Source organism: Oxyura jamaicensis, chromosome 7 (genome assembly GCF_011077185.1).
Source record: "Oxyura jamaicensis isolate SHBP4307 breed ruddy duck chromosome 7, BPBGC_Ojam_1.0, whole genome shotgun sequence".
Taxonomy (NCBI): domain Eukaryota; kingdom Metazoa; phylum Chordata; class Aves; order Anseriformes; family Anatidae; genus Oxyura; species Oxyura jamaicensis.
This window is the reverse complement of record NC_048899.1, coordinates 7,946,976-7,969,973: the sequence shown is the minus strand read 5'-3', so window position 1 is coordinate 7,969,973 and position 22,998 is coordinate 7,946,976. Positions and strand designations below refer to the sequence as shown.

General features: G+C 44.3%; 1 protein-coding gene across 21 annotated transcripts in view; it reads left to right on the top strand.

Annotated features, from left to right (window-relative positions):
- Positions 1 to 22,998, top strand: part of IKZF2 (IKAROS family zinc finger 2) — a 113,251-nt gene that overhangs the window by 17,455 nt on the left and 72,798 nt on the right. Inside the window, exon 1 of one of the 21 annotated variants that reach the window (XM_035331396.1) lies at positions 16,496 to 16,600. The exons of the other annotated variants lie outside the window; for them this stretch is intronic. The gene's annotated coding sequence lies outside the window, so the exon portion shown is untranslated. Of the gene's footprint in view, positions 1 to 16,495; positions 16,601 to 22,998 lie in introns of those variants that run through there. 21 annotated transcript variants of the gene reach the window in all.

Genomic DNA, 22,998 nt, shown 5'->3' with positions numbered 1-22,998 from the left:
TTGTAAATGCTAAACAACTGTGTTTCATCCGTAATCATGTAATTGGTGTGTGCAGCTAATTAGTGCGCGTTCAGTTTAGGCCCAGATTTTTTGGAAATGTCTCCTGTTCTGGTCCTGATTTAGCAAAGCCCTTAAACAGCTGATTAACTCCCATTGGCTTTAATAGGACTTAAGCACATCCTTAATCAGGGCCACTGTGTCAAATCATGTCTCTCGGTGACAATCAGAACAACCTGCCAGAGCTGGAGTGAAAATATCTGTAGGTCCTCCTTAAATGCAGATTAATATTTCTTGTGAAGCATTTTGTTTCAGAATCCGAAGCTGTGTAGATTTTTTTAAAGCAAATGCTTATTGTCACAATCTAATTGTATGTATAAAGTTTAAAGATTTTAACTAGCTTGGCAGGAGGCTGTTTACATCAAATCTGCTCAATACACCTTTGAGATGGAGAAGAAGAAAATATGCATCTGAGAGTGCCTCGCTGGAATATAAATGTCAGCGCTGATAGATATCTGTGATAGAAAATTTGTGTGGGAGTAATAATTTAGTAATAAAATAGGTCAAATTAATTCTTATGCTGAAGGGGATACCTTACAATAACCATTTTGTAATTTTATGTTTGACAGTTTGCTCTGCATTATGTGGATAGGTGGAGCTGAGATAATGTAATCCATTTCCAATTGTAAACAAGATTGCTTTAAGAGCTGCTGTAGTAAGATGCATGTTGGCTGACTTTAAGCTGAAAGGTAATTGCCTCTGAATATTAATGTGCATGTGGGGATTTTGTTTTTAATTCTGGGATTTCATCTTTGCCCTATAGCAGCTCTGAGGAGGCCCTTGTTTTCCCAAACCCCACTTTGCTGCTAATTGAAGCTGATGGCAAGTGTTGCGCTTTGGGCCCTTTGCTTTTATTTTATGTGGCCTGCATACCTTGGAGAATGCTGCTTTCTGTGGCTTTTTTTTTTGTTGTTTGCTAACCACTTTTTCAGAACATGTGTATCGGAGATGTTCTTGCTTTCCTATGGTGGCTGTGTCTAGGTCCTGGGCAAGGGGAGGCTGTGAGAAAGGATAAGTTGCTGCACTAATTGAATTGTAGCCTTTCAGGTAAATGGGACTTAAGGTGAAGATCCTGTGCCATGTAACTGGAGGGCTTCCCTGGGAGTAACTGAGGACCTGATCCCAAGCCCACAGTGAGAGGTTCTCCGTTTCCACCTGCTTTGGAGCAGATGCACAGATGCACCATGGAGGCAAGGTGTAGGTAGTGACAAGCTTACTCTGGGGGAAACCTCAACTGGCTATGTTTCTATGTGACATTTTTAGGCACAGAAGGGAACAGCCAGGCCACGATCAAGTCTTTCCATTTCAGTTCTGCCACTTGGCTTCTCTGGGCACCGTTACCCCTGCTTGCAGTGAGGCTCTGCACTGGGTGCAGTGGGCCTGGTGCTGAACAGGGTGTAACTGGGGTGAACGGTGGTCAAACAGCATGGCAGGCACTTGAAAACAAGCTGGTGTGTGCCAGGATTTAACCTGATTTAATGGCACCAGCCTTGTGGGCTGTCACTTAGTACTTTGAGCAATTTACCTAAGATAGTTTGAAGATGTTATGGCTGCCAGGTGGCCTGCATGCCCTTCTAGCAGAGATGACTCTCCGTAAGGCTTGCATTTAAGGTAGAGTTAAACATGCCTTGCTCTCTGGCAGGCTGGCTGGCTGGTTTGGTTGTTTTTAAATAAAGAAACAGAAATGGGGTATTTTTAGCTTGAATCAATCAGTGTACTGCGTGGTCTCTCACAGGGACAAGGTGATGTCTGAGCAGGGCTGGGAGCTCCTGGTGCTGGCCTTTCTGCAGAGGGTGGGTGGATGGAGCTCAGAGATCTCCCTGTGGGGCAGGGAGGCAGTGAATTGGCTGCTCTGCTGCCTCTGCCCAGCGTCGTGGGGTGGCTGCCCCTCACAGAGATGGGGCCAGCAGCAGGGAGGCACTGGTTTCACAGCCAGCCTTTTGCAGGTCACCGTCAGCCTGGGGGCCACAGGTGGTTAAACAGGGGGTGGGAGGTAGGTGATATTCATAGTGGGATCTTGATTTTTTTTTTTGTTTCAGAACCATTTATGAATTTGTGTAGTGCCCGCCTCCAAAGGTTTGGTCTGTCCCCTCTTGAAGTCGATGGGAGTCCTGGTAATTCAGTAGTTTTTGCAGTGATGCTGCTTGTAGCAAAGCTGTTCCATGGGTGCCCTCCCTAAAAAGTAAATAAAAAAGCTACAGAAACATTTGATTGTAGGCTGGCAAGCAGAAAAAGTGAGTGTGTGTGGGTTCGTGAATGTATGTTGCCTATTAAAGAGTCTCATTCTGTGCTGTGGCTGCTTCATTACTATGATAAAAATAACATAAAAGGGTTCTAATAACTAATTAACTTGTTCATTAATGGATCAAGCACTGTCTTAAGGGCAGCTGTTTAAAAGAGTCCGTTTAATGAAAGTTGACTGGAGGTGTGTCCTGCGGCTATGACAAACTTTGTTTTATAGTGGCATGTATTTTTCAGTAGCTCCTTACCGTGCTGTAATGTGGTTGGAGCGGGAGAAGCAGAAAACTGGCCATTTCCCGGCAGATAGCGATAAGTTTCTACTCAGTCAGAAGGCTCTATACCCCGTGATAGGTTTATAATTATTATCCTAAGATTGATGTTTTTGGGGGGAGTGTAAATTTGTGCAGCAGTAATCCATTAAGAAATCAATAATCATTCCGTCCTGAAATGCAGTTTCTGTATGACATTATAAATGCACACCAAAGGTTTGAAACTACGCTTGTCTTCCCTTCTCCGCCACCTCCTCTTCCCTGAACTCCAAGCTCGACGTCCTTTGCTGTGTTGGAAAAGCAATTACACGGTAGGACCCTTCTTTCCCACTGGAAAAACAGGGATAATAGTGGCAGCATCATCCTGAGAGCCTGTAAGATTTGTAGCACGACCTCTCCTTTATCACAGCACCCATTTGATCTTGGGAAATCCCCCCTCTTCTCTGCCTCAGTTTCATCCCTGCGAGATGGGGATGATGAAGATTCACGCGGTGCTTCTCTATAGAGGACTCTGGAGAGGAAACGTTATGTAAGTGCAAAGCCGTGGTGTGTGCACACTTCCTTTTCCTCGCTCTCCCTCCTCATTCAGTCTCCGTTTAACATTTCATGGGCTGGACCATCAGAGGCCACCGCGTCCTGCAGGGCTTCCCTTTTTGCTCTGAGTTGCACCCGGTTTGGCAAACGTGTTTTCAAAACACTGTTTTAAGTTATCCTCTGATCTCGAGAGCTGGAAACCTGCTTTATCTCAGAGTACAGGTGTTTGTAGCTGATAAATAATAGACTGTAAGGGACGCTGGGAGTAGTGTTTTTGCTTCGCTGTGGAAGGCTGGGTTGTACAGCACAAGGCGCTGAGCTGGTCCAGTTTTGATCTTGCAGAGGAAATTGTGGATGGGGCAAGAAGATGCAATTACACTAGTAAGAAGGCACTTACCTACTGACTTCAGCAGACCTTAGCTAAGACCTTAGCTACTCAAAGCATTGGAGTACTTTAATATTATATTTCCTTGTCCTTTGTTTTCTACCTTTCTCTATTTTTGTTAGAACAAGTCAAAAAATCAATTTTAATGGAAAACACCTCCATTTTTCTTTTGAGTTTAAATTACTACTATTTTTAGCCAGCTCAACTGTTGTTGCAAACAGGAACATTCCTTAACGATAAGCTTTGTGTCTTAGATCCGTGATGTTTGTTGTCCAGCTCTAATTTCCCTGTTTGCTTTCTCATCTACCCCAACAAAAGCCGCGTGTGAGGGGCGGATGTGATAACTCGTTACCTTCTTTTTACTCTTCTGAGACCATCATCATGTGACGTTCACCAACCTTTTCAGCTTTTGGAGGGAGATCAAGACCAAAGTGTTCATCGCCTTTCCTTTGGAGATCAGAGTCTCAGGTTGTGGCCAGAGGCTGGCATGTGCAAAATGTGAGGTTTGGCCTTTGATTTGGCTCATGGGTACCTTGGCTTACCAGAGCGAGCCACGGGAATACCCACATGGAGAGAATTTTTGGTGTATTGCAGCATTCACAGGCTTGTGTCCTGGATGAGAGATGTGTGGAGGAGCTGCTGGTGAAAGAAACTGGACTTTTAGAGGCTTTGGCTTTTTGTCTCTTGAATTCTTTTTTTTTTTTCTGTTGAATTGCTTTTTTCTTGTTTAAGGCCACGAACCCCGCTCTGGGCTGCTTTCCCATCAATCAAGAATACTTCTTCATTTCTGCAAAGCTCTCCCTGATGCTCAGCTGCTGGTGGCATATGTGTTTAGCAAGGGCTGGCACTTTGCTGCGGGTTTTGACTCGCCTTAGTTCAATACCTCGTAACTTGTACCGCTTCTCTGTTGGCCCACGTACCGATCAATGTCTTTTATATATCAACATGATTCTTAGTATTGAAAATTGCCTCATTTATTTATTTTTCTCCCCCTCCGGTCAATTTGTGATACGGAAGCAGCAGCTGACTGACAGCTGATTTTTCTGCAATGATTTGCTCAAGTGCTCATGCAAATGACGTGCAGCTTTTCAGCGAAATAGGAAGACTTTATCACATCTTTTGGGGTTTTACCCATGACCATTTTTTTCCAGTGGTTGCAGAATGGTGAGTGCTAAAAGCCCAATATCGGCTCACAGGATGCTGAGTTTAACAGATAGGGCTTTATTAGCTCTCAGCTGCATTTGTCTTTACTTCACAAGTCTCTATTTAGAATTACCTGCAAGTGTTTATTTTCCAGTGTGGTTTTCTGAGACAACCCTTTTCTGCTTCTTTTGTCGTTGCTATTTTTTGAGCTGCTAACAACTCACCACCATCTATATGACTACTGTGACTGCGTGTCCACCTGTAGCCTGAATGGCAGCATACAGAAATTGGTCAAAGTTGTTCTTTGGAACAAAAATTCTCCAAAGAGAAACATTTAACCAAGCGAACAATTAAGAGATGCTATCTCAATCAATAAGTTAGAGTTAATTGGCTGTGTACAAAGCATTTCTAAGCCATTCCCCTGAAGATTCTGCATATTAGGTTTAGAGTGCCTTTCTAGTGGACTGTTAAGCTACTTCCAAAGGCCAGTTTTCAGAAACCATTATTTTTCTTAATGATTATTGAAATAAAAAAAATAATTCAATTTTCTTCAATTTCCTCAAATGTTCTACGTTTCAGCTATGGATCTCACAAAGTGAATTTAAGGCTGTTTAATAGCAGCTTTGCATTTCTTTTTCTTTTTTTTTTCTCTTTTGTTTTGTGCCCCTAGGATTATTCCATGCTCTAGTGGCTGCAAACTGCTGCTCTGGAGGACAGTCCCCAGCCACTGTCAGCCCGTGGGCAGTAACAGGACTGCAGACTCACTGTATTCAGTCCCATGTCACCTCATTTTTCAATTTCTGTTGCTTTGGGCATTATCAAAACCTACCAAGTGCAACACATTGACCACAGACTGGGGGTTAAGACCAATGGTCCTAAACTGCTGATTTAACCTGAAGCTTCTGTGCGTAGTTTAACAAACCACAGTGGAATGAAGAGACGAAGAAGCCCCAACTCTCACGTTAGAGTTAGCAGGCGATGGTTCAAACAGGGCCTTTCACCCAAAGGTCTCAAAGACATTGAAGGTGAAAGGGCAGTAGCCTTGGTGCTTTCAGCAAAGAGAGGTGGGAACAGAGCTCTTTGGGCAAAAGCCCTTGTTTTTGGGATGCCTCACCAGAGGTCTGGCTTCCAGAGATGGCATGGGTTGCTACACAGTCTGAAAATTGGTCAGGAACACATCAAGCTGGGCACAGCTCCTGAAGAGGTGGTCCAGAGTGACTCGGTCAGTGACATGCCACATGAGTCAGTGGCAGAGCCACAAATAGAAGCTGAAATGCCTGTTTGCCAGCCAGGAGCTGGCTTTGCCAGACCAGCATTTCTTGTCCCGTGGGCTGCGCACACATGTTAAATGTGTTTCATAGAGCTTCCTCCACTTTTTTTTTCCCAAATGTCACCCCTAAAAGTCAAGGTAAATTGTAAGAAAGAAAAAAGAAAAATCTGTAACATAAAATCAATAGGATTAAGTAGTTCAAAGCAAAACACTTTTTCTTCCTTAAATGCTAGTCCAGGAAATTGTTCTTCCAGTTCTGTTCCACCAAAGGTCCTCTCCAGGACTCGTAAGGCAGAGGAGAGTAAGAGCTCCACACCAGTTGAGCAGTGCTCTGTTCGGATGGAGGAATCGTAACCAATCTTATTCAGGCTAATTCTCGCCAGCTCAGTTGGGAAGAGGAGGGGGGAGTAAATCATTGAGTAGGTATATCTTCCATTCAGCAGGAGCTGCACATGATGGGATTATTAGTATTTCTAAACTAAAGCCCCTGACAGATCCTTGGATGCTTAAAGCTGTTGTGATGCTTTACCAGATGGTTCAGAAACTCAGACTGGAATATCTCATTGGCTGGTGCTGAACAATGACATTTCAAACCCACACGTTCATTTGGATTTTAATTTTCAGGAGGATTAAAGCTTTTTGGGATATGGGCTGTCTCTTTCCATATATATGCTCAGCACCTTATGTAGTTGAGATGCTTTTGCAGTGTCTTTGTAATTCATCGACAGCCGTGGTACTTAGGAAGGAGCAATTTGGACGGTTGCACGACATTAACTGGGTACCTGGTCCAGCAAAACGTGGACGGGGTAAGCCTGCGAGTTGTTGGCTCGTGTGGTGCGTTTGGTGTGACTCCCGCAACTGCTTCGTCTTGTATCTGGTAACTGTGAACAGGTGACTGTGCTACAACATGCCGTTTTGGTGCTGTATCCCTCTGTTCCTTTCACTTCTCAAATCTTGTCTTTGAAGCCCCAGTCCTGCAAATGCTGACACATTTCCCTAACTCAGTACAAGCAGGGTGTCGATGTTTCTTCCTGCGAGGAGCTGAGCTCTTCAGTCCTGGCTCAACCAAGTGCTTTGACTGAGACCTCGCTGCTCTGGGGGAGAAGATCAAAGGCAGTGGGCTGTTTTTTACTCCCTTTCAGTCTCACGGCATTTTTTTAAAGCAGGACGGAGAGCCCCTCTGGCAAAATGTGAAAAATAAATTCTAGAGCCTGCCGAGTCAGGGAGTCCTCCCCGGCTGCCCTCGTGGCTGTCCTGTTAGCACTGGGACCTTTCTGCTACTTCTCAGCTGCCTGGAAGAAGGGATGGGAGTATTGCTGTTAAATTCCCTCGTAAACTCCTTAGGGCGAAGATTGCTTTTTGTTGTCTGTAGGTATGGTGGGTGGTGATAGGTTACAGTGTAGAAATGCGGCCGCACAGACGACGTTGGGATTGGGGAAAGGATTTGAGCTTAGTATTTTAGGAATGCAAAATTTATTTCTAACACGTGTTTAAACAACAGTGTTAACTCGCATTCTGCAGAGCAATGAACCAGGATGCTTTGCTGGCAAGTCTGGGAGGTTTTGCTTTCTTTCTGCCCTTACTTACCCCCTAGATGTCTACAAAGATAAAAGCATCAGTGGGGAAAGAGTTGGGTTCTGTTGAGAGGAACAAGGACATTTTATGTAATTATTTTGGGGTGTTAGACTGGTACATTCAATCCCACTGCTCTTCACATGATTCATTCTATTTGTACATGACGGCTGCACAGAATTAAATAATGCGGGGGGTGTTTTTTTCTGTTAAACAAGTATTCCCTTGGCTTGTCACAAAAAGCTGACACATGTTCGTTCTTCACTCAGGGAGTTCTGCATCTGTCGACACTTCAGACATAATCAGTTTAGATTTCAGCAGCTGATTAGTGCTCACCTCTAACCAAACTGAGAAGCTGCTCCTCCAAATGGTAACAAATAATATCCTAATTAGTCCTCTGCATATCGCTAGCGGGAACCTTAGCTGAAAGCGACTGATCTCGGAGGCCTTTCTGTTCTAGTCCGCTGGCTTTGCAGACTGTTGTTTCAGCACTTAGCTGGGCTTTTATTCCCCCTGCCTCCCAGTGCCTCGCTGAGCAATTAATTATGCACCTGAAGGTAGGCATTAGGCATGCAACAGTATTCCATGTCCAGTTACGGGCGTTTCATTAGTGCCAGTTAATTTATGGATGCTAACGCATGTGGGAGCAGGAATGCTGGGCAGGACTCCAGGATTATCCCGTTCAGCTGGTGGATGTTATGTGTCCCTGCGAAGCCGACTGAGCTGACCGCCCGATGCAGCTCGTGCTGCCTTAACCACCGGTCTGCTCAGAGCAGGATCCTGCGGTGAGTGGAGCAGAAAATGCAGAAGGGAGAGCAACGCGGGAGCGACTCTACCGTGCGCTACTGCCTGCCTGCTTGTGCCAGCACCAGGAAGTTTTACATGGGTTTATGCTCTCCTGAGTCTGATTAGCCAGTTAGCAAAACATGCCCATCCCTGTCCATTAAACTCTGTGTACTTCCTCTTAGCTGATAGTGTTTTATACAACCCTGTTGTGTTTTTTTAATGAATAAATGAGGATGAAGGCATAATTTAACAAGTACCATTCACAGCGGTTGCACAGTATCCATTGTCATTTTGCAGAACAAAAATGAGGTGGGCAGCCTCAGGTGGATTAGTTTGACCACACTAACACAAAGAATTGGGGAAAGAAAAGAGGAGAGAGGTCAAGGTGGGGAGAAATGCCTCAAGATGCCTTCAGCAACATGTACACCCACGGCTGTCCAAGGGCAGGCTGTGAGCAGGCCAAATGTTACAACAGATAAATATCCAATACTTTAAAAACAAGTTGTAAAGTTTAATTTGGATTTTAAGGTTCCATTCGATAACTTTTTAAAACCCCGCTTAAGTTTGAGATTGAGATAACCCATTTTAATAAATGAACTCTAACAGAAAAATTGCATAAATAACTGCAAAAGTGCTGCATAAATATTTCTGGCTGAAATGTTTAAGAAAGTCTAGCTGCTAAAAGTGGGGATGCCACAAAATCAGCACCTAAAAGCAGAGCTGGCTGCTGAAAACGCTTTATTGCTGTAGTTGGTGCTTTTTCTGTTGGTACAGGGGTATTTTCTTCAGTGTATTCAGAGTTCGGTTGAAGCAGCTGAAATGATTAGGAGACTTAAAAATATATATATTTTTTTCTTTGGCAAGCTGTTGGATACAAACTGGTTTGAGAGGTTGAGGCCAGATCAAATTTGTGTTCTGGATGAAGGCGACATAAATAATGAATTTTAAAAATCATCTAGGAAACACTGTTAATTAACTTTAATGCATTAACATGTAAAACAAACGTGTGACTAAATGAATGCAAAGTTGTTTAAATGAGTGCAAAGTGGTAACAAAAAAGTGTCTGATCTGCTATGGAGCTGATTTACTTGCAAAATCATTGGTTTCTGTGGCTAATAGTTAATTTTTGTTTAGAAAACAACTGAGAAGTCCTAATGGGAGGCGAGGTTATGCTGCGGTATTTAAACTGAAGTTTTCTGCTTGCTTTTTTAATCGCCAGCTTTAAAAGGTGACTCAAATGACTCGATTATGAATTGATTCATCGGGTCTTTTTCTTTAATAATATACATTTATGTATGTGCTAGAAAGAAGAAACATAGCATAGCTAATCTATTAGGGTTTCTTTAGAGCAGCTGATATGCTATTACTGGGAAAGCTGTTAGTTAAACTGAGAAGATAAATTGATGCAGCTATTATAAAGTGTAGGAGAAAATGCCTAAATGGAAGATCATGGCAGGCTGTAATAGACAGGAATTATCAGGCGACAAGGAGGTTGCAAGTTCCTTCTGGTTCAGTCTCAGAACTGATTTATTTCAAATAGTCATTAATGATTTGCCATTACAAACGATGAGTTACTGATCTGACTTCCAAGTCAAATCAGAAGGTGATGCCGGCATGAAGGGGAGTCAGAAAGTTGCACAGGAAGAGTTGAGGCACTTAGGCAGTGAAAATAAGCTGCAAGGTGACCATGTGGGGCTGCAGGCACTGGTACTATAGGAATCTGTTGTAACCTGCATGCCTGGGAGTTGGAAATGAAAGAGGAGCAGAAAGGTCTGCGTGTTTTCAGGTGACTCGAGACGTCTGTCAGGCGCCGATACAGTGCAGTTAGGAAGAAGGCACATGCCGTGCTGCGATATCGCAGGTGAAGTGTTTGCAGCAGGGATGGGAAATGCTGACTCTGCCGTACAGGCCCGAGAACCGAGGTGGCCTGGCCCACACAGAGGTCTGCACCGCAGCACCAAGACGTCTTCTGCTTCGTGAGCTCCTTCTCAGGCTAGTTCGGGAATGGAGATGTGTTCGGTCAAGTCTTGTCAGCCTGGTAAGGTCAGCCTTGAGAAAGGGCAGGGGGTTGTGCCTGTTGAACAACACAGGAAGGGGGGCATGTCACACTGAGGCACCCGTGCTCTTTATAGAGGTCACCAGTCGTGTGGCCTGCCTGGAGCCATGAGAACGCCTTCCTCATCTTAAATCCTGACTTGAACAAGGCTGGTGTCAGCCCCTCGCTACTCTGAAACCAAGGTCTGTGACGCCTGTGTGCTTACACGAGGTCTCACAGTTTAATTGTGCAGCAGCAGGGCCATCATGTTTATATACTTCTCAGGACTTCATGCAGCTCTAGCGCGAGTTTGCTGCCCTGTCAAGTGATGTGAGCTCCAGCAGGAAAACCTTGGCAAGAACTGCACTGCATCTATAGGAGGGAAGCAATTGACTACGAAATGTGCTGGGCTGCCTGGAGGCATGGTTATGAACTCCCCTCAGCTGGATGACACGTCCCATGTTTTACTCCAGAGCTGGAAGAACTTAGGACATGAAAGTTGTCTTTTTTAAAATTATTTTTATTTTTTGTTGTGCCATCAGGCAAGGCAGTGCAAAAATGGAAGTCTTCAGACGCTTCCATTTCCCCTTCTCCTTACTTAAGGAAAGTCATTTTCCTGAGCATCTGTGAAGAGTCTAAATAACGTGCTGCTGTTTTGGTACCGCTCAGTGCGGCTCTTCTGTTAGCCACTTCAAGCAAGGTGGGGTGTGACTTCATTGCTCTGTGATAACCCATGTTATTCAGACTTGCCACACAGCAAGCGTTTTCAGGAGGGGAAAATAGAGAACAACATTGTTTTCAGCAATGTGTCTCTTGCTAACAAATGCCATTAAAATACAGAGATTTTAATCTTTTTCCCTTGAAACTTACAAATTTAGTGTTTTATGCCCCTCATGCATGTTTTACCTTACTTTCATGTTATTTCCTGTATCCCTCTACTCAGAACCTCGTCTCGGGTACTTTACGAGGAAGAAGTTAGATCAAGATATTTCTCACTGGTGCCACATGACAGTAGGTGCAGGTTCTGAAAACAGTGTGTGTCCTTGTTTCCAGTCCACTTGGGTGCAGGTTTTTTCCCTGCTCGCTCTGTGAAGGGCAAGGTTAGACCCATCTTTGATTTTTAAATGTATGAATAGCTGCAGAAATCAGGGCTCAGGAGCACTGGAGATTTAACTCTCCCTTGGATAAATGAAATTCTGGAGTCCATTCAACTTTTGGTCAAGCCATTTATTTATTTATTTATTTATATTTTTATAAAAGCTACTGTAAGCTGTGCATAAATATTATGGCAAACTTGCTTTGATTTTTATGCAAGATGTCAGTACGGAACCAAAATGTCATCTGATGCCAAATTTTCAGCTGATGTAAGCTGCCCTAAGTGTAGATCCAGCACAGGGCTTGTGATTTAGAGCACCTGACTTTTAGTTTTCTAACTCGACGTCATTTTTATTGGACATAAAGCTCCATTATAAACTATTAGTTGGTTTGTTTTCCTTTATATTTCTCACATGGAAAGGAATTCCATTTTTCCATAGTGTGTTGGAAATTGAATTCACTCCAATCATCAAAATTCAGTTTAACAATCTACCTCTCCTCTGCTATGAAGTAGAATGGTGTAGTGCCACGTCTGGCAGACAAACCAAATATGCTGCCCAGATAGTAAATGAGATGAGGGATTAATTGAGGCTGGCTAACTGGATCTTTGGACAAGAGTTTTCTTATAAAGAATTAATTATAATGTTTCTGAGAATTGTATTTTTTTTTTTTTTTTTAGTGCTAGAACGCTCTGGGATATATTTTCTAAGTAGTGTTTGCTAATCCTGTTAACAAATAATGGGATTTGTGTGTGTACCTCCCACGGGCTGATATGAAAACATACTTTTAAGTGTCAGAAGTTTTCTGGATGCACGTTTAAGACTGACTACATTCTTTAAAGGCTAAAAATAGCTGTTTCTCAATGCTCTAAGTTTTGATCATACCTGCATATTGGGAGAAACTGCTACAGATGGTTAAAATAAATGTCGGACTACCTCAAAATTACATTGTAATGCAGAGTTCTTGTGGTTCTGGTGGGCCTGATGTTACAGTGGAAGAGCCTGGGCTTTTCTAGGAGGTAAATACGTTCATTGTATTTATGTAGAAGAAGCTATCTATAGTGCTTTTCAGGAGAAAAGCTATTCTAATCAGCCTTACCTCAAGATCTTGTCTTTGAAACCCGAACAATAAGAAATTCTGCATGCATATGTGTTGAATATAATTTTGGTGTTTGTGTTTTTGTAAGGTTCACCACAGGTTAGTACCTGCTCGCCCTGAGGTTGGCGATATGATAGTTCAATGTGTTACTGACAAAGTGACAAAAAGGGTTCCGTTCTTGCAAATTTGTTTCCAAAATTTAGCCTTATTTCCACTGCTGGGCTACTATCTCTATAAGGCCTGCCTGACAAGGGGAAGGAAATGCACATTTTGGTTAAAAACGAGCACTGAGCGAGTTTTTGCCCACTCCCTTTAAAAGGAAAGGTGAACCTAACGCGGCTCCTTTTTATCAAGGATCTTTTTTGCTGGAGGCAAGCTACAAAATGGCGTCCGGGGCCTGTGGGCCCCAGCAGGCCTCAGTTTAATACAGCAGCCTTTAAATATTGCTTTAGTGATAGGCAGGTCCGGGATTTTCTGTGCCCTAGGCCTGCGGTAAAGCTGGAGAACAGCAAAACAGTTGACTTAAAACCAAAACAACAACACAAAAAGTGTGTTTGAAAGCCAGGAAGTAAAGAGAAGTGTCTTCCTCTGTTCTCATGGCAGTTCTGCTGAATAATCACTTGGCAAACTGCAGTGACATGCCGGAGAAGCTCACAGTTGCAATTTAGGTATAGGGTATTTTGGGAGGCTTTGCTAGCGTTTAGCTGGATGTTAGAAAAGCTGTGTGATAAGGACATAAGTTTCCTATTAAGCCATGTCAGTGGTCTGCAGTATTTGAGGCTCTTAACCCAGTGCGAATGAGGAAAGCTGATGCTTTTTTCTGCTTGGTAGTGGTGGCGGAACTGCCAGAACTGAGGGAAGGAGACAGGCTTTGGAATAGGGCTTTCTTGCACTTTTTTTTCCCTGAAGAAGAAAGTTTCAAGTGTCTGGGTGCTCTCTTTTATTCTTTCTGAGCCCTTGGAGCTGGCTTTTCAGAAGAGACTGAATCCAGCAGAAAACTGTTGGTCCAGGAGCTTAGGTGGATTCAGTCTGACCTGCTCTGTACTAAGTCTCTAAGCGGAGTTAAAAACTTCAGTTCTCCTCTCTGGGTTACATTTGCCTGAGTTAAGCAGGCATTGAAGCAAATCTATTTACTTCTATTTTTCTTTCTGCACTGCTCCTTCGTTTCTGAACCTTTTACCACTGTGAAACAGTTGGCATGTGAAAGGTGTCTGACCCTCCTGTACCGATAAACATTTCTAACGTGTCCTAGAAATCTTCTCTTTCTGTGGAATTTAAGCTAGCTTCAATTGTTCTTCATAACGTCGGAGTTTTGGTATTTGGCATCGTCCTGACCTGCTTCTCATTGAACTGTTTGAAGGGTAGTGATAAAACATCCTCGAGGAACTGACTGAGATGTATATAAGTTCATCAACCCATGTATTCCTCAAATGTCTTAGATCTGAATTCAGCAGCACACGGCTTAATTAAGCAGTTCTGCACTTGTTCAACTTTGAGCAATTCTCTCTTTGAGTAATTCACCATGGGTCCGTAGACGCTGACAAACCCCTTTGGTGTGAACAGGATTTGAGTGTGCACTCAACAGCCTTGTTGAATGAAGCCTTCTAGAAGAATAACCAAATACCTTGTCTGCTTTTTACTGGTTCCTGTGTACCACACTGGAATTTCTCTGTCACGCATCTGTCATGAGCCCTGGTTAGGAACAGGGGAGCCTTTCTGTCTCCTGTGCTCTTCTGGTTGTGAAACTGTCCTTAGCTGTTGTGAAGGCAGCAGTGTCTCAGTTCCCTTAAGCTCCATGCTGAATCTGATGAGGCTTTTTGCTCCCTCTCCTCCCCAGCATATCTAGAACTTGTCTAGTTTCCAGCAGAAATGTTGTTGTGCATAAAGCTTAATCTATTTTGTTGACCAGCATGCTGGATTATGGTTTTAGGTCCTTGTGTGTGCACGACTCCCCAAGTATCAATGGGTTAGGTTCATGTAGCTGTGAACTGATTTAACTACTTGAGGTTCGCCTCTATCAAACATCATGTGGGGTGCGACAGCTCTGTTGCTTCACTGTTCTAGTCCTGTTCCAATATATTTGTATTATTTTTGCCTTTTAGTAATGGTAACATGATGTGCAAATGTAATGCACTGAAACATGGAAGGGAAGAGCAAACCACAACCACTTCTGCTTATATCATATGTATAAATATGCAACAAGAGCCTTATTAAGAGATTTAAACTGACCCCTGGAGTGCCGTTCTTTTGATTTCATACCACCCTGAAGTATTTTTACTTCTGGTACCATTTGGCTCCTTCTCTTAACTCTATTTACTGTACAGGCTCCCACTTTAGATCTTCTTCCAAAGCTCTTCTCCTTAGCTGTTGGTGCAGAACCTTGTGAAATGCTTTTTAACGCTGTGAGTATACAACAGCCCCCGAAATTCCTTCACGTCATTGCAGTGCCGTCCTCGGGGAATTCCAGAGGCTTTGCTAAGCGTGACCTCTTCTGCTTCCGTCCAGCCGGCACAGTCTTGGGCAAGTTGCTCTCCACGTTTTCCTGGTGTATCATTCTTATGGCATGCAGCTTCCAAAGCTTTCTCCCCGTGGTTGATTTTCAGCCTTCTGACTAGTAATGCTGCTGCTTACTTCTTGACCTGATACAAAGTGGTACTAAAATGAAGGCTTTTCTAACATAATTCACTAAAGATGAAGTCTGCATTGTAGAAATCTTGATGCAGGGTCATTTGTGCATTATTGCGACAGACTAAGAGGAGCTCAGCTACTTTAAAAGAAATTGGAGCCTTTCTGTATAAAAGTTTGACATGAATTAAAAAGGTTTTGGCTTTTTACTCAGGGGGATGCAAGTTTGTGGCATTTCTTCATTTTTTTTGGATGGTATTATCTGAAAGCGATGTAATATGGTTATTTCTGGTTTGCAGAGAAGGCATTTTTAGAGCAAGCTGATAGAGAGCCAAACTCTCTGAAACCTTAAAGTTGTGGTTAGCAGAAAGACAGTTTAGGAAATTAGGTCACCATTACCTCACTATTCTCTTATTATTTTTTTAAATTTTAAATCCTGTAGCATCTCCTGTAGTTGCCACTGTTGCTGTTTTACTGGTAGCACCAAAGATGGATTGGATCCCAAGCTGGCAGCAGGAAGGAGGCTGACAGCCTGAAGCTTCAGAGGGATGAATTTGCTGTGCGAAGGCAGTGCCAGCAGAGGAACAGCAGGACCAGTGGGTTATCTGCGGAGGAAAGCCAGAGTACAGACTCATCGTGGACACTGGAGGAGTGGGTTAGATTTAGGGATCAGGTAGGAGCTGCTGCCCTGGCGACTGGCTAAGCACCGAGGAGGCCAGGCGAGATCACAGCCCAGGGGGCAGCTGTGGGCACTCCGCCTGCCTGAGTGGGCATTTGCCTCTGCACCATCAGCTGTTACACCTCCACTGCTGCAGAAGGCATCCCCGTGTAGGCTGCCAGGATGAGGTGGGAGCAAAAGTAACTTGAAAACCCAGACCTATTTATATAGGCACCAATTTTTAATTTTTTTTTAATTTTTCTTCTCTTCAAAAATGCTATTAACAGAGTCTGGGAATAGCTGAAAGCTTTATTCCCATCTGTTACACTGTGCGTGGCTCTTTTAAGGTGTGACCTTATCAAAGCTGGAATCAAAACACAAAGTAAAGCTGAAGGCAGGCTCAATCTAGTTGAGATTCCCTTCAGTAGACCATGGCAATGGGGAACAATGGAAGTGCTGCTGAAGTTCATTCTTTCCCTAAGTGTGGTTTTATCAGCAATTAGTGTGTAAAAATAGCCCTTACTGGCTTCAGGATCCTTCTTGCTTGCAGACTTTCCTTGGCTTACTTTACCTAAAAATCAAGGAGGTTTCTACTCCAACCAGAGTATTGACCGAACCAGTACAGCCACACCTGCCACGTTACAACACGTACTTGTTCCTCATCCCTGGGATTGCTTGTTAAACTCCAGCTGCAGAGCCTTTACTGCTGGGTTTTCTTCATGGGCCGGGAGGAGACCAGTTTATATCTTCGTCTTCCAGGCCCAGGGAAATGAATCATTTCGGAGAACACCAACATAGTATTGCGCTGTGCTGGATTTTGGTTGCTTTTCAGGTGTGTTTGGAGTGCTTTTTGCAGTTTTTAATGAGTCATTGGGGTTATTGTGACTAACTTGGTCATGATATATTGTAGGGAGAAAGAGAGACTGAAAAGGAAGGAAAAGGAAAGATCCAATGGGCAGATTTTATTTGTATTTGTAATCCCTGAACTCTGGCAGAATAACTACTCAACACAACTTAAGCAGGTAAAGGTAAAATTGGCAACACCCCCTTTAACCCTACTTTCTCAGCCTGCACTTACACCCCATGCTTACCCCAGAGGTTTGGGTCTGTTCTTTTTGGGAGGGAGGCTGTTATATGTGGAGAGGTTCTCCGTGTGAATTGCAGTTTGGGAACTGTAATTTATATATTGTTGAATTAGCTTTCAGGACCCTAACAAACATCGAAACCTCATTCTTCCATCTCTTTTACGACATCACCTGTGACAGCTTCAGTTTACAGACTCCATTCTTTTTGTGGAAATTTTATTGTGTGACCATTTCCTTGTTTAGTAATACAGTGGCTTGGGAGGAAGCAACTTTATACTTTTGATCTAATTTTAAAGCCTCAGAATAGGTCATTCGCTCCTCCAAACAATTTCTAAAGATTTTCAAATAAGCCATAACTTGATTTAGAAGGCGAGGAGTAAAGTGTCAGGGCCAAAACTTTGAAGGAGCTTTTATGTGTAACCTTATTGGGATTTTTAATGGGCTAAATACAGCATTGTAGGCAGAAGCTGTAAGCTGAGAAGCCCTCCATCTCAGCAGATCCTTGGGGATATGCCCTTGGGAGGGTTTCAGACTGCAAGAAAATGTGGAAAAACAAGAAGATTGCTCTGCAGGGATGGACATAATGCAGGGAGAGGTTGGGAAAGATAAATCCTTCTGGCCCCCTTCATTATGAGAGTAAAACGACACTTTTGGCTAGAGGCCAGTGAAACCTGGGAGATCTCGGATGGTGCAGACAGGACTAGCAACAAGTTTTGTCAGGGAATGGATTGGATGAGTGCAGATTTGCCTCAGTCTTGTGGTTTTTGTTCTGAACGCATAGCATTAACCCCTCCTTTCCTGCCGCTTTCCAGAAACAGAAGCGAGGCAGAGACGCTCAGCCCTCGCAACAGAGCAGGGGAAAACTGCTGTGGATTTTAATTAAATTTGGAAAAACAAGTGGAGGTAGAGGAGGAGCTGTAGGATTGTCGGAGGAGCTGCCTGTTGCGACTTTGACCCAACGACACAGAGGTTAGCAGCCATCCCATCCTCCCTGTGTAATCAAAATTGGGCAGTGCTGTGGAGAGGAGGGCTACCAGGCAGACTGGCTTACTCAAATTAAAAAAACTATCGTTTTTGTTTGTTTGTTTTTGTTTTAATAAAAGAAATTGAAAATGATTTTCAGCAAGAAATCTGCTGTTCTGAAAGGCAATGATTTTGATGTAAATTTTCGGCATGCCCTTTGGGTTTTAGCCATGTTGGCTCACCAAGATATGGCTGAGGTGGTGCTTTCAGGGAGACAAGGAAAATGCTTGTCCTCTTTAACATCTTAAACTAAAATACAGCACCTTTCCTATGGCAATGGGAACTCAGGTATTTGGCTGTAACCCTAGATTTTTGTCTGTGATAAGTGAAAATTTGAAATTAGGTCATTAAGGGCTAGTTCCTGGAAGGAATTTGGGGTCCTCTGCTCCTGTTAAAGCACACCTGCAGTTGGAGGGGTGACAGCAGCTGCAGGTTTGCTTGGGTTGCCTTTAAGTTAGCCCATATATCAGCATGGAAGGGGACAGCACCGTGCCCCAGCACTGCTGTGATGCCCGCTGCCACCCTGCCGGAGCAGCTCGGTGCAAAGGGAGCAGTGGGTGCTGCAGCCTCTCTCTGTAAAGCTTCCAGGAGTCTCCCTCCAGTTGGCACCAGCCAGCCTGAGCGTGCTCGGGAGGCTGGGTGTATTTGCACGATCTCGTGATCTTCAGGGGACAGCGTTTAATTTTTTTATAGGAGTTGCGTGTAAACATGGGAGGGTAGAGCTTGGCCCGTAAATAGGATCTATTTGGGAATAAGCCTTTTCCAGAGCTAGGCTCGTATAATGATAGTTTTCATTTCTTCAGTTAGACGCGAATGAGGGCCACGAGCCTAAAAAGGCTTACATGGAGGCTTTATTTTAAGATTCACCAAGTACTGAAATTAGCCTGTAACTTCAGGGCTTGTAAGTTAAGCATGCATCTCAACTTCTGCAGTGCCTCTGGCCATACCGCCTTTCACCTTGGAGTACTTGTGCTGTTCCAGCTGCTGTAAGTCTAGGCATGATAGCTTTCTATTTCCAGAATCTGAGATTTATTTTCAAGTCCAACTTGGTGAGGCTGGGGGAGATATCACTGGAAAGCAGTGCCCTTCGCTATTGAGGTAGAGCTGGGCAGTTGAATAAAGCTTCCTATTTCTAACTAGGAGGAATTAGCAGTTGTGTTTTAGGAGGTCGGAACCAGGACAACACATACGAAGGGTAAGTCTGAGCTGGCTTTTGTCACTTGAACTTTTCAGCGACCAAAAACCCTAGGAAATCCACTATAAAAGACTTACGGACAATAGGATTTAATTGTACATCCCTTGGGTGTCTGTGCTGGCAGTGCCCTAAGGAATGATGCTATTGATAAAGATGTTACCACCCCCTCCCACCTCCCCCCCTGAAAATCATAACTGATCTTTGGCCATGGAGAGAGGGTGCTGAGTTGTTAACTGGGCATAGTACCAGGGATTTGTGAATGAAATGTCAATTGCCTTGTGTCTGAAGGCTTCTGAGGGCACCGGGAAAGTGAGAAAAGTTGTTTGCAGTCAGGTCGTTGTGCTCAGCCCAGCACCTCTGCCCCAGTCCTAATTTTCTGCTTTTACCTACTCACTTTCGAGTATCATCAGCCTCCACCGTTCCCAGGGTGCTTAGCTGTAAATCACGCCAAACCTTTGAATCCTTGAGTCATTTCTCGCTATGACTTTTCCTCCTCTGTGGTATGAAGTACACGTGTGTTATCTGCTCACCTGGAGCAGATCTGAGAGGTGCTGTGGTCTGCAGGAATGAAAACAAGGTTGGGAGGCAGGAGGTGGTGAAATCTAGTTCTGGCTCATGGGGCAGACTTCAGCGAGCTGCTTCACCTTTCTGTTTCATTTTTCTCGCCTCTGCAAGGAAACGAGTAAGAGTGTTTCCCCGCCTGCCTCACACGGCGAGCATTGGGCAGAATAGTTCACTAAATCCCTTCCAAATCTTGGGAAGCATGGCATCATATGGGATGCAAATATCTTCTGGTGACTGTTAGCAGCAGTCTGATAGGAAAGAGTGGATTGTCCTCACTCACTCCGTAGTTGGTCCGGAGGATATATGCATGCTCCGTGCTTTCTTTGTTCCCAAGCCTGTTTGCCTGTGGCTCCGAACAAGGAGATGTAGCAAAGGTTGGCCATCTCGTGCGTGCCAGTGCAGAGCGATAGGAGCCCTGTTGGCCAGCGGGTCTCCTTTTGCTCTGACACACGCTTTGGTCACGGGGCCAAAACATGCATGTCCACTGAACGTGGGAAATTCACTTAAGGGAATCCTGTCTCTCCCTTCTTGCTCTTCTTCCGCAGCGTTCACTTATTAGCACCTTTCCTCCACTTGGGGAAAGGCTGGCAAACAAACACCTCACCACCTGCCAGCAAGGACCACACCTTGGGCTTCCTGAGAGTCACAGCCGTCAACTTATTGCAGGGAGCATGGATCTGTTTTCCAGCACTGGAGCCAACTGGTGGTAATGCCTATTAGAGTAATATCTAACCTAAGACCAGCCATTCTTAATATAAGACAAATAGCCACTTTTTCCCCTTCAAGTAGCACGGAAAACCTGTTGCTCCATCACATTTCACTGTAGGAAGATTTTTTTCTAGATTTCTTTTTTCATGCCCTAGGTATTGCTTAGATATTTTCTATAATTCCCTATGTGTTTCTTTAGGACCTTTTTTTCTCTCTTTTTTTTTTTTTCCTTTAAGGAAACATAGAGGATTTCTTTTCTGTTAAGTTTATAGGTCCCTCCTACAGGCTTGCCGCTTTTGGGCAGGGGAGCCGTGCAAGTCAGCTTGCAGGACTTGTGCCCTCGCAGTGCTGGAAGTTGGGAAAAACTCCAGCTCCTGCTGATGTGCTGCTTTCCAGCAGCACGCTCTCATCCTCTCTCGTAGCCTGGGATTAAACCTTGCCTTGCTCGGTGTCCTGGGCAGAAGGACAGCGTTAGACAGCCACGTGCTGGTATTTTCGGGATGGGTCACGCAGCACCGTTAGAGCTGGGAACTGTCCTTGGAGGAGCTGTGTATGTAACCTGCTCGTCATTTACAAGGGAGGGAAGTGAGTTGGTAGAAACCTTTGAACTACCTGCATGTGGCACCGGCAGCAAAGGAATACGAGTGGTTTGGGGAAAGGTGGCAGCCAGCGGGCTGTGGCTTCTGTGCAGGCACGGATGGGAGAAACTCTGTGCCTAGAGAGGGCAGGCGAGATCACAACAACCTCTTCTGACCTCTGTGTGTCTGAGTTCTGCCTGGTTCTGGGCTTCTCAAACCATCCTGTCCCCTTGGTTATTGGTAGTTTGCCTTTTGTTGTTTCACAGAGATCTGATGGGAGGTTTCGTGCTATCATACGATGCGTGGTGTGGATGCCTATAACCTCGTGAAGTTGTAGAATACCAAAGCTTTCCTATGAGTGTATGCCTCCCCGTGGCTTTTCACTTCTGTTTCTCTGTGGTTGCTTCTCCCATGGAAAGAGGGAAAAGAAAAGGGTCTGTTTTTTACCTCTGCAGAGCAGAAGAATATTGACCTCAGGCATTACTAAAATCAGCATTGCTAGAGGATTTGGCTGTGTACAGAGAAGTGTACATTACCTTTCCCTAGTCCCAGTTTGAGGTAGTTGTCATTTTTATTTATTTATTTATTCCTCCAAGAGTCAATACAGTAATTGGAGTAAGTACAAGATATTTTTTTCTGGCATAGATTCACCCTTGATCTGTAATAGGGAATTTGGAATAACCACTTCTATTATCGTAAAATACTCTGCCTAAAACTTTGTCAAATCTGAACAGGGCTTATAATAAGGTAAGAAGAGCTCAACTTCAGCATCATGTGCAAAACACAGAAATAAAGGTAGGGGTGAGCCATGTCCTTTAGGGTTTTTGAGGGGACAAAACAGGGAATAAAGCAGAGGAGAGGTGATGGTGGGGAGTCTCAGCCACCTGGAAGATGAAAGGGCGTAGCAATATGACCCAGATTTACTTGTTGTCTAGTGAGGATGACTTGCTCTGAAGGTGATTTAAGGCTGTTGTTTTAGTAATAAAAGGCTTCAGCTGACACGATTAGTGGAAGATTTTTCCCCTTTCTGTCTAAGGATCTGCCGAGTTGTGTGCTGAATGGAGTCCTGTCTGCGTGGAATTTGTCTCGAGGAACCTCAGCCGTGCAGAGGCTAGATGGCTGGTTCAAACTAGTCGTTTCATCAGCTCCTGTAGGCTCTTCCAGAAATCATCTCGCAGATTAGGTGGGATGAAATTATTTGCCCTCTGGAGATGCGCATTTATTTGGATTGACTTCACAGGGAGCCTAGACAGTGCTAGCGGGGACTTGGCTAACCGGCTGTTAGATGTGTAAAGCGAGGTGGCATAAATTTGCCCTGGCAGCAGGGAGCGGGGAGGTGATGGTTAAACTCACCACGGGGAAGGACAGAGATGGGAATGCAGGCACAAAACCCTTCTGGAATTTGAGTGTGGCGAGGCCACCTCTCATGTTGGTAACTTGAAATACAGTGGTTGTTTTGATATGCTCACTGCTCATAACAGTAACCATCTTCATAGCATCAGCCGGGCGCTGTCTGCGCGTGGAGCTCCCGTGCGTGATGGAGGATCACCGCCAGAAGATTGCACCCGAGATGAAACTGGGGTTCAAGGTGACAGCATTCTCCATTTCAGATGGCAGAGACACAGTCTGGGGACTGGTCACTCTGGCATACATCTGCGAGGGGCAGAGAGGAAGACCCTGGTGCGGGACGTTTGTGCAAGCTTAGGGGATAGCAGTGATGTTGGAGTGGTGCAGGTGGGCATCTCACCTACCAGGCTACTGCTGCACAAGTTTGATGATACTTTTTCATTCCTTCTGGTGTTGCTGTGGTACATACAGTCCTTACCAAGGATCAGAGTTCTGAGAGGTATTTACTGAATGTTATAAAGAAACACTTCCACTTCTCACTGGTCTCTTAGATGAACTAAGCTGACCAATCCCACCAAAGCCATAACGCTCCTTGTGCAAGTACTTTATACCTCTGCTGTCTCCCATTGCCTGTTTCTGTTCTGGTTACTTGGTCTGTGGCCTTGGTGGAGCTTTCAGTGATTTTTAAGAGGGAATGCCAGAAAGAGCCCCAGTCTAAAAGGGCCTTACA